Here is a 16,678-nt window from a genome sequence, read left to right as displayed (position 1 = left end):
CTGGGTTGGTGGAACCTGCTCGGGAGGCGGAGGTGAATATGGTATGTTTGAGATAATCCTTTTCTTGTGCCGATAATAGGTGATGAGATCCTTTTGTTTGGTAGCATCAATCTCACCCACTTGCTCCCCTTGAAGACGAATAGTATCAATGACAAAAGGAGGTGAAGGATTCTCTCTCCTAGAGTCTCCCCTTGAAGAGAAGATTGGTAATAAGGTTCATCCTTGTGAAAAATCACGTCCATAGTGATAAACAACTTGAGAGAAGGGGAATGATAACACTTGGAATGATAACACTTATAACCCTTCTAAGAAGCAAAATATCTAAGAAAGATGCATTTGAAAGCCCGTGGGTCAAGTTTTGATCGAGAGGGGGAAGAGTTGTGTGCAAAGTAGACACAACCAAAGATACGGGGCAGGAGATGAGAGGCAATAGTGGGACCAGGAAGCTGTTTGACTGGTGTCTTAAAATCGAGAGCAGTAGATGGAACTCGATTGAGAAGAAAGGCAGCAGTGAGGATAGCATCACCCCAATAGTACTTAGGAACCTGAGTGGTAAACATCAGAGACTGAGTGACCTCCAGAAGATGGTGGTTCTTTCATTCTGGGATATCATTTTGCTCAGGGGTGTGGACACATGAGGTCTGAGAGATTATTCCATGTGTACCTAGATACTGAAGAAACGAACTATCAATGTATTCCGTTCCATTGTCACTGCGGAGAACCTTGACCTGGGTATTGAACTGGGTTTAGATCATTCTGTAGAAGGACTTGAAGCAGGAGAAAGCGTCAGATTTGGACCGAAGAAGATACACCCAGGTTAGTCGAGTACTGTTATCAATAGAAGTGATAAACCGTTTAAACCAACCCCGAGCAATTGTCCGAGAAGGACCCCACAAGTTAGAGTGAATAATAGGAAAAGGAATTTTATTATCACTTGAAAAATACGAGGAATGGGTGTGCTTAGCAACTTCACAGTTATTACAATTAAAATGATCCAAATTACACTATTAGACTAAATAAGGAAACAGACGACGTAAAATATAAAAGGAAGGGTGACCGAGACGACAATGCCAATAATGGAGCTGACAGAGAGCATTGTCTTCACAGGTAATATGAGCTGAAACTGGAGAGGACCAGCAGTGAAACTGGGATCTAGGTAGTAAAGACCATTCCGTACTCTACCATATCCAATCGTTGCCCCCATCGCTTGGTCTTGGAAAACATAGTAGGAGGAAAAAAAGTGAACAAAACAATTAAGATTAGTGGTAAGACGGTAAATGGAAAGCAGGTTGGCATAGAGGTTGGCAACATGCAAGGCAGAAGATAAAGAAATAGTGGGAAAGCATGAGATAGACCCTTTACCAGAAATAGCAGAAAGAGAACCATCAACGACTCGGACCTTGTCTTTACCCGAACAAGGGGTATAAGCAGCAAACAAGTCCGAGGAGTTGGTCATATGATCCGAGATACCAGAATCTATTAGCTATGAGGAGTCAGAATGAGAGGACGCAAGAAAAATACCTGACTGAGCTAAATAGGAAGCAGGGGAGGTAGAAGAAGCCATGGTATAAGAGGCAGAACCAAATTGAGTCACCATACATTGGAGCTGAGCTACAAGTTGCTCTGCAGATATAGATGGAGTACTAGCAAGGACCTCAATAGTTTCAGTTAAGTGATCCTGAGGACGAGTAGAACCAGCTTTACCTCCCTTCCCGGCCCCTTTGGGACAGCATGTAATTTCCAGCAAGTCTCCCGACTGTAACGGCGACGGCCACAATAGTCACATTGTATGGGAGTACGAGTAGTACCAGCCTTATTGATCGACCCAACATGGTCCCCAGGTAGGGAGTCCTATGGTGTAGTAACAAGAGGAGACCGAGGAGCAGTAGGAGGTATCATGACAGAATGGCGGTGATCCTTATGCTGAATCATATTATAGGCTTCAAGCAGATTAGGAATTGTACTCCTGTTCAGTACTTGAATGCATATTTGATCATACTAAGGGTTAAGGCCAGTGAGGAAAGCATACACTCGTTCCGTTTCACGTTCCTTTGCAAATGTGGCTGCATTAATAGGGCTGGTAATGGTAACAAGATATAGAAATCCAATTGTTGCCATAATGTCATAAGGGCAGAGTAATAGGCTGATACAGAGAGGTCTTTCTGTCCAGTTTCTTGAGCATGACGACGAATTTCATAGATTTGAGCATAGTTGCTGGCTTCTCCTTGGCTGAATTAAGGACAAAGCTGGAACTAATGGAAGGCTCCATTGAGTTCAACAAGAACGACATGATTAGGTCATCATTAGTTAACTAGTTATACATAGCTGGAGATTCAGTGGACATAGGTGTATCACCAGTAATATATCCCAAAACATGGTTACCACAAATGGTAAGAAGGCAAGCACGAGACCATGCTAGGTAATTGATCTATTCAACTTAGTGGGTCCAGGTTGGAGAGAATGATGATGGTGAGGGGCAGTAGGGCGACTCAGGTCACCGCTCCCAGTACCAACTGTTGTGCTAGAACCCTCCATTAAAAAAAAGGACCAACAAAATGCACTTCAGTTGAAAGGAGAAAAGTTACTCACAACACAGAAGGCCAATAAAGAAGAGGCAGCAGTCACAAATTTACTAAACACACATTAGAGGTGTGTAAACGAAGACAGGTGAAGCACAAGGAGGCCAAGTGAAGCCTAGGAACGGAGGCAGAAGCATAGAAAGAGCAGGGCATGTCTTCGATAGAGCCTGTAGAGGCGGCAACAGGCTTCTAGAGGAGCAACAGGGGCCTCAAAGGGGCCAGACGCAGTGTTGGAATGCCGAGGGAGGTTGGCAACAGTGGTGGGAGGCCATGGCGGTCGGTGATAACAAGAGCGGGAGACCCTAAGAGGTTGGCAACAGGGGCAAGAGGCCCTAGAAGGTTGGCAGCAGGGGCGAGAGGCCCTAGGAGGTCGGCAGCAGGGGCAAGAGGCCCTGGTGGTCGGCGGCAGCAGGAGCAAAAGGCCTTGGTGGATGTAGCAGGGGGCGGAAGACCCCTAGTTGGGTTCAACAGAGCTGGAAGCCTTGGTCGATTGCTAATAGGCTAGGGTGGGGTTCTTAGTAGATACAGATAGGAGGCGAGAGCCCTGGGAGGCACAACGGCAGTGGTGGAGCGGCCATTGGAGCTAAACAGTGGTGGCGGATGTGGGCGGCAGCGATTGTGAAACCCGGTCAAATTTCCGAATAAATTTGAACTTTTGGAACTTGTGTGATTTCAGGTTCCAGCTCTCAGTTTATGGTAGCATCGATGCTATGGACTATATCGGTCGAGGATACAGACGAATCTCTTGACACTCCTATGGAGGACTCCAGGGATTCTTCTCAGCTTGCTCTGTTGGAGTCAGAGAACCCCCGTGAAACCCTGCACCGGAGTTACCTGTGCCGGATCTGCTCTCTGGAGGCCATGCAAAGGCTCTCCCTCAATTAAAATTATTGTAAGTGTAATTTATTTATATTTATATAAGTGTTTTGTACGACCGATTAGGATTAGAGGGGGTGTCTATGTAAATTTGCCCCTGTGGGACCCACTTTCCCAGTGGAGAACACTGTCCCGGACATTTACCCGTGTCCGGATCACCCTTGATGTCGCATGACATCATTTTGTACCTGAAATAAGGTAATAAATACAAAAGAATCAATTTTAGAAATAATTTATGACCAAAAGACGATTCTGCCCCTTAGTGGTTAAGTGTCATATATATATATATAACTTCTCTTAAATCATTCACAATTCACATCTTAGAGAAACTGAAAATTCGTTCCAGCATAGGAGAGAAAGAAAGAAAGAGGAAAAGAGAAGAGAAGAAGAGAGAAATTGGGGCTGCTCTTGAAGGCTTACCTCCCACAACCGAACCTGAACTTGAATCTCCATTAGAAGTGCTTCCAGCACCTGTTCTGCCTCTAATTTCTGGTAAGCCCTGAGAACCCTTGCTGTATCCTTCTCCTTCTCCTCTAAGTTTAGTTTATTTTTAGTCTAAATACACCTAAGATGGCTGGACTCCATTAAAGCTTCAAAGTTAAGCTTGAATAATTAGATTTTGTTGTGAAATTGGGCTGTTCTAACTAATTTCAGCCTAATCAGACCTGAAATTGAGCGTTAAACTCTAATTAGGCCTTAAGTGTTGAAGCTATTACCTGTATAGTAAACCCTAACTTAGTTAATTTAGGTTTAATTGAAGAAATTCCTAAATTAACTAACTAATTATGAAATTGGAAACCTAGGTAGACTGACCCACCTTGAAATGATGTTAAAACATCAAATTGGGCCCATGCATGTAAGGATCTGCCCAAAAATAGCAAAAACCCCAAATTCGGACACACCCCCAGATGGAGTTACAGGTCCATGGGCGGTCGACCGGCCCTGTTGGAGTCTGCATCCGGCTGGTCCTTTTTGGTGCCCTTGCTGCCCTGTTATGTTGGGAATTGTCCTGACTTCAAATTAGACCTAATAAATACTGTTTTGTCATGGTGTTTAGGTCTGTTTTTCTGCTGTCCTTGTTTGCTTTGCTGTTTTATTGGAGAATTACTTGACTGAACTAAACTCTAATGCAGGTAAGGGGATTCGACATTAATTTCCTGCGTGTTTATCACATTAATTTCAACTTTATGCTGAATGCCATGCTCATGCATCATTACCTCTATACCTGGAGCATGTAGTTTTCTAGTTTTTATTTAATGCATTAGATTGCATATAAAATAGGTTGCACAAAGACATACTGCATTGCATTTGCATTGATTATTTATATGATGTGAATTTATGATGATGGAATTCGGTAATTTATAACTCAGATCATGCTTGCCTCATCATGTTTAGACTACACTGGGCTAGGTTGATATTCATTACCCAGTACTGCGCCCCTTACCAACTGGGGGAAAGATGTTGGACAACCCGTGGCAGAGACCGATGTGTTAGTTCCGGGATGCCATCTTCTGTCCCATGTTAGTGGGTCCCTAATTCCGCTGTGGGAATAAACAGGCAGGGTTGGTCATTTGGGGGTCTGTCGGGGTCCGATGTGTTAGTTTCGGAACTGGCGGGTCCTCACCGTGGTAGAATGGTTTCGCTCGGGTGACCGAAGGGTTAGTTCCGGGACCGAGGTTAGCATCTACCACTAGTAGTAGTACTTATACCTCATGAGACTTAGTAACTGTGCTAGGAGCATACTAGTTAGGACATGCATAATGATTTACTGTGTATGTATGTTTCCCCCACCCCTTACTGGGCTCAGTTGAGAGCTCACCCCAGTGGACGTCCTTTTTTTTCAGATGAGACTACTGCCGTTACCGTTGCTGGTTCTGTGGGGATTGCTCCTTCTCAGGATGCTTTTTCTGTTACTGGAGTTGATACTGCTGTCCTTATTGAACACGATGCTGCGTGCTCCTGCGATGACTGCGCGTTCTCATGAACGTTCGGGCTGACCAGGCTACTCTCCTTCCTTTTTGGTTTATAACACTTTTGTATAGCTATAGTTACTAACCTGTTGGTTTTTGAGCTTATCTTATCTCTTTTTGGGTATCAATGTAAATGATGTACAAACAAGCTTCTTTTGAATATAATACTATCATTAGTCTTTCCTTATTTATTGTTTATTGCTCTATTATTGCTTCCGCTGCATTTTTAATTCTGATCATTATGGATGAAACTGTGAATAGAACACTGCATTTGCGATCCTGGTGGTATTCTCTGGGTGTCTGAGACATCCAGTCACACTTGGCCCTTTTTGACCGGGCCGGGGTGTGACAGCGATGGTAGTCAGTGGTTGTTAGTAATTGTCATACGTGGTACGACATGCGTTGGCGCATGTTCAATCAACCATGTCTGACTTGGTGAGGCCGGAGCCTCTAGATCGGTGGTGGTGCTCTATTGGCTGCGACAACAGAAAAAAAAACCAAGAAGAGTTTTTTCGCTCTAATACCAAGTTGAGAAAGAAAGAAAAAGAATGATTTTGGCTTGTTAAAGAGACAGAGGCTACCGCTTTATTTATAGTCTAACGTTTATAGATCATGAACTCGTCTCGAGTACAGGTTTCGAGCTGGCCAAATAGCGAGTTGGGTCCAGATCTTGGCGAGATCTCAACGAGTTGGGGTATTTTTTTTTCCCAACTAGATGGCTGGTTTTGCTGGCTTTTAAACCTATTTTGGGGCTGAAACTTGGTACACAGCCTATTTTGGCCATTTAAACACAATGGCACTATCAGATTTTACAAAAACAAAGTCCAAATAGGAGTTTCACTTTGGACCCGAGGTTGGTAGGCGACGCCGTACTAATAGGCCCTATTATGCATATAATTTAGTAATTAAAAGCAATCAAATCATACAATTAATATAAAACAACTTAAGTAAACATTACAAATATTAAAGTGTACAATACATCTATTTGTTTAACATATTACATCTATCATCCCATGCCATGTGACCGAAGCACGTATTCAGTCCCATATCGTTCCACAAAGTCTTCCCATGTCATAGTGCTACAGTGTTGCATATAGATTGGCACAAAACTCATATAAGTGTTGTCATCAACATATTCCAAGTCCCCTATCTTAGGGTATAGAAGAGCTGGTTGCGATGAGGGCCATGAGGCATGAAATCCCAGATAGTCAGGTGCGCGCCAGAACCAAGCTGAAAAACTACATCGCGCGCGTTAGCGCAACGGTACTCCTAGATCCGCTTTACTCCGCCCAAGTGCTTGCGCCATTGCTACTGTCATACTAAGGCTGCTGAAATACCATCGCCATTTATGGGTGTAGCCGGGTTGGGACTGGGAATATGTCCAAAAAACCTGATCGAGTGCTTTGCTTGTCGAACTCATGTGTTGACTGCCCAAACTGACCATAGCTACTATATGCGGAACTGGTGCTCTCGTGGCCATAATCATAGTCATGATGAGGCTGAGATGTATGCCACAACTGACGTTCACTAGTAGTATCTATACTCATGCTTCCAAAATTTCAAGCATGGTCTTCATACTCATGTCATCATCATAAGCCTGTGACTGTTTGCGATGCGGGCGTCTCTTGTACGTAGTGGGGACACCATGGTCTTGCTCTTATGTGGCATGCTTAAACTAAGACTCACCTGTGTAATGCACAAGCCCTGCTTGCGTCCCCAACTCATACTGATAAGGGTTTCAACCGGTACGGTTTCGGTATGGTACGGAAAATAGGTACCAAATACCAATACCGTACCATACCGCATAATATGCATATTTTTAATACCAATACCGTACCGAATGAGTACAGTTTCGGTACGGTATGGAAAACGGAATGGATTCTATACAAAAACGGTTTCAAATTCGGTATTGAAATCTGACTTGTAAAACGGTATTTATTCGTTAAAAAATCTGCAGGTGCCAAGAGAAGAAGGTCTGATCTTGAATTCAATAGAACTTCTCAAAATGGTACTTATTTGATATAAAAACTGCAAGATTGTATGAATCGATGGTGATTAGGGATTAGGGTTTTCTACTTTTGTGTAGCGTAGGAGAAATAACCGAAATAAGATCAGCCTCAAGAACTAGCAAGGCTCAGAGCAATCTCCTTCTCTTCTCCTCGGCCCTTCCAAAATCTACCTCTCCTCCACCCCTTCTTCCACCAGTAAAACTGATCCCTCTAAACCACTGATGGGGTTTACAGAAAACCATTCTCGCACCTTCTTATCTACCGGCAATCCCTGCCTCGACTTCTTCTTCCATGTCGTCCCTAATACAGCACCGAAGAGTATGAAAGAACGGTTAATTTAAGCATGGAATTACAATGCTTCAACCACTCTCAAGCTTATGTACAACTTGAGAGGTGTGAGAGGAACTAGTAAGTCAGACAGGGAGGCATTCTATACTGCTGCACTGTGGCTCCACAAATATCACCCTAAAACCCTCGCCTGGAACGAGAGTGAGAGAGAAGCTTTAAGAACCATCAATGTTAAAACTTAAAATAAGATGTTTGTTTTTTCCCCGAGAGGCCGAGACTGAGAGAGAAAGATATTGAGTTACCAAAAGAAAAAAGAGAAAGATATTGCAATGGCTGTGTGGCTATCACTATCAGCCTGTCATTCACAATTCCCAAGAAAAAAAAGCATGTCATTCACTCATTCTTACCTTTTTTTTGTTGATAAACTTCACTTATTTTTACCCTTCTATGTGGTACGGTACCATATGTGTAAAATGGTACAGTATCGGTACATACCAATGGTTTCAACTTAGAAACCGATACCGTACCATACGGAGGGTAATACTATTTTTTTTCTTACCGTACCGTACCGAATTTGTAATGGTACGGATTGGTACGGTTTTATGTGATCGGTTTCGGTTCCAAATTGACACCCTTACTGATATTGCTCGCGCATCCCCTCATGACGATTAGCATAATAACCACCACTCCGCATGCTACCAGCACCACCACTAGCATGGTCATCACTTCCTGCTGTAGCTTCAAAAGGTCTCAGTGACTCTGAATGCACACACCCCTCTTCCGACATATATTCGTCAACATCTGTTCTGACTGCGGACACATTGGTGGGGTCTGGTCTACCCCCAGCCTGATCCATTTTTGGCTGCACTACAAATATAAATTATTAGGAATATGTATATCTTAAATGTAATGCCACCTACCAGGGTCTAACTTTTGTCTACCCTCCACTGTAGCTTTTCGACTAAAACTTGCTCTGGCCTCTATGAAGTATTGGATTTGTTTTTATTTTAAAATTCAAACATGCCTTGCATTAGTATTTACTATTTAGTAATTAGTACATGGTACAATAAATTAACTAATTACATTCCTTTATTTATTACCAAGTCCCATACTCTCACCTCGTCATTTGCTTCAACCTGTGTCGATGCATTGGGCTCCAACTTCTCAATAACATTTTGAACTGCCTCTAGCAATTCTATTTTAGCCTAAGATTATGCGAATATACTTATTTTTCAGATAGTATGCTGGTAAAGTGGAAACCACAAATATAACTTGTTAGTGACTTAATGCTTTTAAGTTTTGAATATGTAAATGTAAAAACTTATATAAAGTGTAAATTATATTTAAGTTTTGAAGTCACCAGCTTTATGCAATGGATGACTCATGTGCTTCTCCCATTGATCATCAATGATGTTAATGTATGCCCTTGCACTCCGGGGTATGGCAGCTCTAATCATTTCCTTCATCTTCTGAAGGGCAACATAAATGTGGGGCAAGGTAGGCTTCTTCTCTGTATCAACCATCCTTGGTACTACCACCATTGGCTCTAATATGGCAACAACTTTATTCAAGTCTCGCCAGAATAAGTCATTTTTCCGAGATCTCGTCGAATTCTTTGTTCTTTATTATTGTGACGGTGCATATTGTGAAGTGTTTGATTCCCCTCAGCGCATAATTAAATTGGGTCGTGAATGCTTGGAAGCACGAAAAGGCATCATTGATCGTGACAGAAACTTGTGCACCTTACATCTTTTTCACATGTGCCAGATATTTAATCTTCATGGGTTAGTTGATGATGTTTGTTCTAAGCCAACAGAGGCAACACCGGTGATGCTGCCTCAACCAGAACAACAAATAGTGGCAACAAAAGATGAGAAGAACGTGGATCAAGTAATGACGGAATCCAGTGCAGTGAAAAGCGACTCTCTGTCATGAGTTCGTCCTTCCCATGATTTTCTAGACATTGATGCAACCCTAAAGCTTCATATTTTGGATTTTCTTCATGTTGCAGACATGGATTCTATAGCCCCGGCTTGTGAGCTTTTATTTCTTCCATTCTACAAAACTCGAGGACGAGTTTTTCTCAACACTGGGGGGATTGATGCAAATACACTATCTTGGGCCGACCCAAACCCATTTGGGTATCCAGACAGAGATGAACCGGGTCCAATTTTATTTATAGTTCAGTAGGATATTTTACTTTATGGTCTATTTTGCAAGTGGGTCCATTAGGAGTTTGATTTATTTGATAATTTCATTTTGTTGCTGAGTCGTGGTAGAGTTAGAGTTAGGCTTTTATTTTTAGAAGTCCAAGATATAGTCGAGTTCTATTTTAGTTTTAGAGTTAGCATAGGAGTGTTTTGGTTCCTTTTATTTATACCATGTAACCGTGCAATTAGAACTCAGATTGAATATAGAATAGTTGAGTTATGGTTTGAAGCCAGTGTGGCTGTGCATGTGCACTCTTCTCCCCCCCTCTTCTTATGCGGTCTTCTCTCCCCCTGCTACTCTGGTTTTTCCCTGCTTCCTCTCTTCTCCTAACAGGCCTCCACCAGTCTGGCTGACTGAAGCGCTGATATTAGAATGGATTCAAGATTTAGAGACTTTGTTGATATTGCTCCATTTAAACAGCAATCCTTGTAGGACCTCCATGTCACTTACCTAGCTGACCCTGTTTTGGATTGGACCACCTAATTAATAGGATACTGTCTACCTGTCTTGCCTGACACTTAAAGATGGAAAATACAAAAGAGAAGAACTAATCATTATCCATAACTTCTGAACTCAGGACATAAGGCCCTAAAATAATGAACAAGCCTCTTAGGTGTCTATAACGGTGGTCAGTGATGACCAAAAGTTACTGAGATTGTCGTGTTAGGAACTAGTGACAGTCATGTTAGAGGTCTTCTTTTACTGCCTATGTCAAATAAATTCTATTGTGAATGCCAAAGCATAAAAAACTGAACCTCCACATTCGTCATTGAGAGTTGTGACATCAATGGTCAATTATCTTATCGACCAGTGTCCTTTAGATAATGTAGTCCTAGATTGGTAGGAGACCAACTAGGAGCCAGTAAACTAGGATCTGTTATAAACAGGTGAATCGTCTAGGTCAATCAAAGAGGTTTTTTTTTGGTCAAATTAAGGTTAAGGTTAGGGTTTGATGTATAAGTTATGTCAAGTTGAGGTAGGGGAGTCTATTAGTGAAGGTTATGTTAAGTTTCGATGGAGGAATGTGTGCTGGAATGAATTGGCAGCAAGTTAAGATTAGGGTTTTGAGTTTTGAAAGGTGGAAGATGATGGAATCTAGGGTTTATAATAACAAGAAATCAGGTGGTTGATTGGGCTTAATATTTAGGTTGAGTGTGGGTAGGGTGGAGGGCAACAATATATGCTGAAAGTTACAGCTAAATCAGATGGTTAAATATGGAGTTATGGAGATTCTCTAGTAGAGATTGGAGAGAGGGGCAAATTTTTAATTTCAGAGAATCGGCTGGGTGGATGGTAATGAAATTTGGATAACCTCTCTTAGGGTTTGAGGAAGATTCAATATATAAAATTTAGCAGGTTCTAACTGTTAGATTTGGCTGGGCAGAATCTTGCAAAAATCTCCTTGCATGTGACCTTCTAGAAGGGAAGAAGAACAGTCACAGATTTTCAGTTCTAAACTTACTTGGGGATGAAGAACAGATTGGATCAGACATGGGGTGATGTTGTAGGCTTGAGCAGTGCTTGATGAAGTAGAATCACTCTTGAAATCAGAACTTGAATGTAGAACTTGAACATAATAGCAATGGAGAAACCAAAAACCAATTCGAACCACCCGGGCTTCATACCACAAGGTGTCAATTGGATCAAACACCGATTCCTTCAATGATCCACCAGGTTTCACACTGCAAGGTGTTGATTGGATCAAACACCAATCCCACCAGCCTTGATCATACACAAGACAAAAATCTTCAATGGAGAAGAAGAGCAACAAAAAGCTTTTCATTAATCAAAATTCGTGTCCAATGTTTGCCCCCCTTATAACCTTGTATAAAAGACTCAAAAATAGACTCCTACTCTAAAAATGAAAGGCCTAACCCAATCCTTAACCTATTAGGTAACTTAAACTGACTATGAAACTGAAATACTAAAGGAAATAGACTCAAAACATGGCTGGACTTTTAGAGTCCTAATCCAGCCCAACTTAAATAACAATTAAATAGTCACATGATCACTTAAGTGATCACATGACCATTATCCAAATAAAAAGAAATCTACTAACTAATCCCGTATGTAACATTAGTTCCCATAATTTAGGCCCATGAAAGTGGCGTATTACATAGAAAAATGGGATCAAAGAACCAACATGTATATAACACAACCCTAGACTTATTCCTAATAAAATAAGCCCATTTCGGTGATGATCTGCATCATTAGGCTTTAGTAATTTACCAGTGACCATTAGTAATTGCTCAATCACTGTATGCTACATCACACGGCACTTGTCCCTGCTTGTTCCCAGTTTACCATTTTCTTAGAACTCTGATATGAAGCAGCACACAATGACATATGACATTCTGACACTTATATCGTGTGCCAACTGTCAAACTTATACCTACCTTAACAGGTTACTTTGAATCCACATTTCAGAATCTGATCGAGTGGTCGGTTTGTTACCTTGGGAGCCTTGGGGTCCTGTAAACATTTTCCTTAGCAAAATACATGTTCTTGAAATGTGTGGTTCACCTGCTTTGGATTAAGTGGCCGGTTACCTAGGAGACCTTGGGTTCCTGTAAACAATTTCCTTATGAGAATATGCGTTCTTGAAGTGTTTGAACTGTTAACCACACATTGTAAGCATATTTAGTGAATAAAGATACTAGGATGCTGTTTTTATTTTCTGTGAGTATAATGTCAGCTGGTTGTAAATCGTCAATGTGGGTGCTCAAAGCAATGATCCCCATAAAGGCAACTTTTGGTCCACAATAGCTATGTGAACCAAGGTTTGAGGTCTTGGTTTTGAACCTGGTTTCGGTCAGGCTTGAAACTGAGTTGTCTCCGATCTCGGCTGAATTTGTGAATTTTTTTTTTCCGGCCCCTGGTTTCGGTCAAGCTCGAAACTGAGTTGTCTCTGATCTTGGCCGAGTTTGTGAAATTTTTTTTTCCGGTCCCTGGTTTCGGTGGCCATATGACTTAATCAGGTCATGAAAGTTGCAGGATAACCTATTTTAGGCCCTATAAACAATAATAGAACCCTTAAATTTTAAAAAACCTAACTCAAAATGGTAGTTTGACTTTTGGCCTATGGTTGGTAGTCTATGCTGTATATATACAATGATATGACCTATCTCGTACAATCTTTAGTACTAGAATACATAAATTTGAGTAAAAAAGCCTAAATAAGCATTAGGAATGAAAAGACATGAAATTGTAAACAATTAAATAAATCATACATCAAACATTATTTGTTACAAAGAGTCAAAGAGTGACATATATAGCACTATAAGAGTGAGCAATAAAAGTAACCATGTCAGTGAGTCACCTAGTATTGGAGAAAATTTTAATTGCAGAAAAAAAAACTCATTCATGAAGTCATAGATCAGGCGAGCATGTTCAACGTATAAAATATTGAACAACAAGAAGTAAATATACACCATATTTTTAGGCAAAAAACACTTTTGGGGAATAATGTATTACTTTCAACTTGAAATCTCCTCCAAATGATATTGATGTGCAGAAAATCTCTCAAATGTTGTTGTTAAGACTTAAGAGACAAGTTTTACTTGTTCCGGGCGAGATTTGGGGAAAAGAAATGAGGTTTTGAGATGTTTTCCTTCAAAACTTACCAAGACCACCGAGCATAGTTTGAGAACTCGTTTCATTTCGGTGTTTTGGGCTGACCGAAATATCGGATATTTCGGTCGAAATTTTGCATTTTTCTGTTATATTTCGAAAGGTCATTTCGGTGGGTTTTAGGCCAAGTTAAGGCCTGAAACTTCATGGAAACCCTATCTTAGGCTATATAAACACATTTAAATGTTCGAATTGCAAACATAGTCACCCAAAGTGGTGTTTTGGATTTGCACCATTGATTGGTCACGTACGGTCGAATCTGAATGTATAACTTAGTTAATTACACAGACACATGGTTTAAAACTTTAAGCACTAGAGGACATAATAAATGAATGATTAATAAGCAATTTAAACAAGTAAATTGACTTGGAAGTTGGAAACATAAAGTGAATGAGTCATAAGTCATAACTTCAGTCATAATATTAAGTGCAATAATTAAATAACAAGTTAAGAAGATGATATCAATATAACAATATCCCAATAGTCCAATACTAGTCAAGTAGTCATCTAGTGACTCAAATGTTTACAAATATTCTAATAATAATTACTTCGACGTCCAGGATCGACTTCACTCATAGTCCGATGGAGCCGACGTGCGTTATTCTTCGACTGTAGGACAAATGAATGTCACGTCATAGTATGGGAGGAGAAACAACTGAGACTAACGAGGAGAAAAAAAACCCAAAAAAACTAGAGCTTGTTGAGTCTCGGTCGGACTAACGAGTTTTGGTATTTATAAAGCTACTTTTGAAAAAGGAATCTCGATATCTTGCGAGATTTTTATTTTGTCTCGAGATATCACGAGGAGTTTTTGCATTTTTTTTATTTGAGCTGCAGCTTCATTTCAGTCAGGTTGAGATACTCGAATTATTCGAGATCTCGACCGAGATTTCGCGAGATTTACTACTATGCCACCGAGAGCCACCGACTCTGGTCTTAATTTCAATCAGATCTCGTCGAAGCATTGTATTTTTATTGAGTGAGTTGGTACCTTTTTCGCTGAAACGAGATATCGGACCAAGATTTCTGCGAGATGCTGAAATTTTGGCTGAAACCATGTAATATTTTGGTATCGCATGTGGTCTCGACTCGACCCTTGTTGAACCCAAAAAAATCACCGAGATCTTGCGAGACCTCGAACCATGATGTAAACAAAGTGTATAACCATCTGGTAAACATTATATCCTGTCTGGTCAAAAGTTAATGCTCCAAAGGTTCCAACCACTAGCTGTTCAGGATTTTTGATAAGTAGGCTTTTGGAGTAGGAGATCAACAAAATCAACAAAGGTGTATTGATTGATATACACAGCATTGTCCCTTGTATATGCTGGAGAAGAAACAGATCATATTCTGCTTATGAGAGTCTGGATGTTTAATATCATTCACTCTTTTCAGATAATGTGTGATACTCCCAAAATGCATTTATACTGAATAAAAAGAGTGTAAAATAGTTGTGTTTTATAATGCTGCTGGTAAGTGTCCAGACATTTGAGTTGAGTTGTATTCTCTGAACCATTAATGTCCTGGTTTCAAACCTGCTGAAATAGGAGTTGTTAATGACTTTTTGAGCTGGATCACCTTTGAGTTAGCTTCGTACAAATCTATGGTGCTTTTTACTTGCTCAAAACATATGTGGCCATTTGACATTTCTACTTGGCATATTCTATCATTTTTTCTCTATTGTAGACTGTAATTTGTCTCCTTTCTCATTCAATGTCAGGTATTTTCTCGTCGCTGGAAAGTTGTTGCACCCATTTTTCCACCTCTGCAAGGTCCTGACCAAAGAAACCAGTTGGGTTCTGGACCTCATGTGAAAATGGATGGTCTCGATTTGGTTCCTTTACCACCTGCTATTACATTCCATGCTGATCCACAAAGTACACAGAGGAGTCATCCTCCTGAACATACGTATTCTACAAATTCATTAACTGCCAGCGGTACTTCTGGGTCAAATTTTCTGCAACATTCTCAAACAAGGACCTCAATGAATAAAAGGACCAAAGCTGCCAAGGAATCTGGCACTTCCACCCTGCAGAATTCTTTTATGACCAATGATACCACTGCTTTGATCCAGGATGATTCTAATGTGAGTGTTTCGGCTCAACAAGTTAAGAATACTTCCAAATTCAATAAGGCTGTGAAGAAAAAAGAAGGGAAAACAATTCAAGAAGCCCTCATGCAGCACTGACTGTACCGAACCTGAAGCTTTTTGTGAAGAAGGTGTCTGTAGCAGTTCTACTTCTGAATCTTGTGCTAACAATGACCGGGTTAGTGGGGTTGGAGTGATTTCCGAGAATAGGTCGACTGAGAATGCAATTACTTCTGTGGTGTCTTTTCAGGAGAATAGTGTGAATACAAACAACAGTGAGTGCGATAACAGTGGTCTATTTAACCATTCTGCAACAACTAGAGTGTGCTCATCTTACATCAGTGAGGTGAATGAGTCTGAAGCTGTGGTGCCTTTACTACCCCAGGAATCTACAGGTGAACATTTACTAGTTAATCGTGAGAGTCGGATGAAAGCCACAGAAACACGATTTTCTATCGACAATGGGGAAACAGTGGATACCTGCCTGAAGGGGACCAGCTATTGTGAGGATACATCTTTGGAAGTCTTCTCTGATATAAACAGCACTCCTGTATTGGATTCGTTTTCTGATGGTTGGAACAGTGATTATAGTACCAATGGGGGTGACAAAATTCCTGTGTCAGAGAAGGTAGGGCAAGTAGTCTGTCAGAATCACTTGGGTACAATAATAGTGGTAGTTTGTCGCATAATGCTACAAAAGGATGTCTTTCTCGTGGAAACTCGTCAAAGGGGTCAGTGGATGCCTATAATCTTGCTGAAAGAATGAAAAGTGGAACTCAGGGCTGTAGCAGCAGTGATGGGAATTCATTTATACCAGGCAAGAGAGGTAGACAATAAAGAAAACTATCTGGGCACAGATTCAGCAGCAGCGGATGTTTACAAGGTCGTACAGGAAAAGAAAATAATCATTCTGTTTGGCGGAAGGTCCAGAGGAATGATGCAGATGGACACCTCTGCGAACCGAAGAATGTGGACTTTGTTAATTTGCAGTTTGATAATGCTTCCAAAGAGGCTCCCTTGCTTAAA

The sequence above is a fragment of the Telopea speciosissima genome, chromosome 10 (assembly GCF_018873765.1).
Source record: "Telopea speciosissima isolate NSW1024214 ecotype Mountain lineage chromosome 10, Tspe_v1, whole genome shotgun sequence".
NCBI classification, from domain to species: Eukaryota; Viridiplantae; Streptophyta; class Magnoliopsida; order Proteales; family Proteaceae; genus Telopea; species Telopea speciosissima.
Note: the sequence above shows the minus strand (reverse complement) of the source record.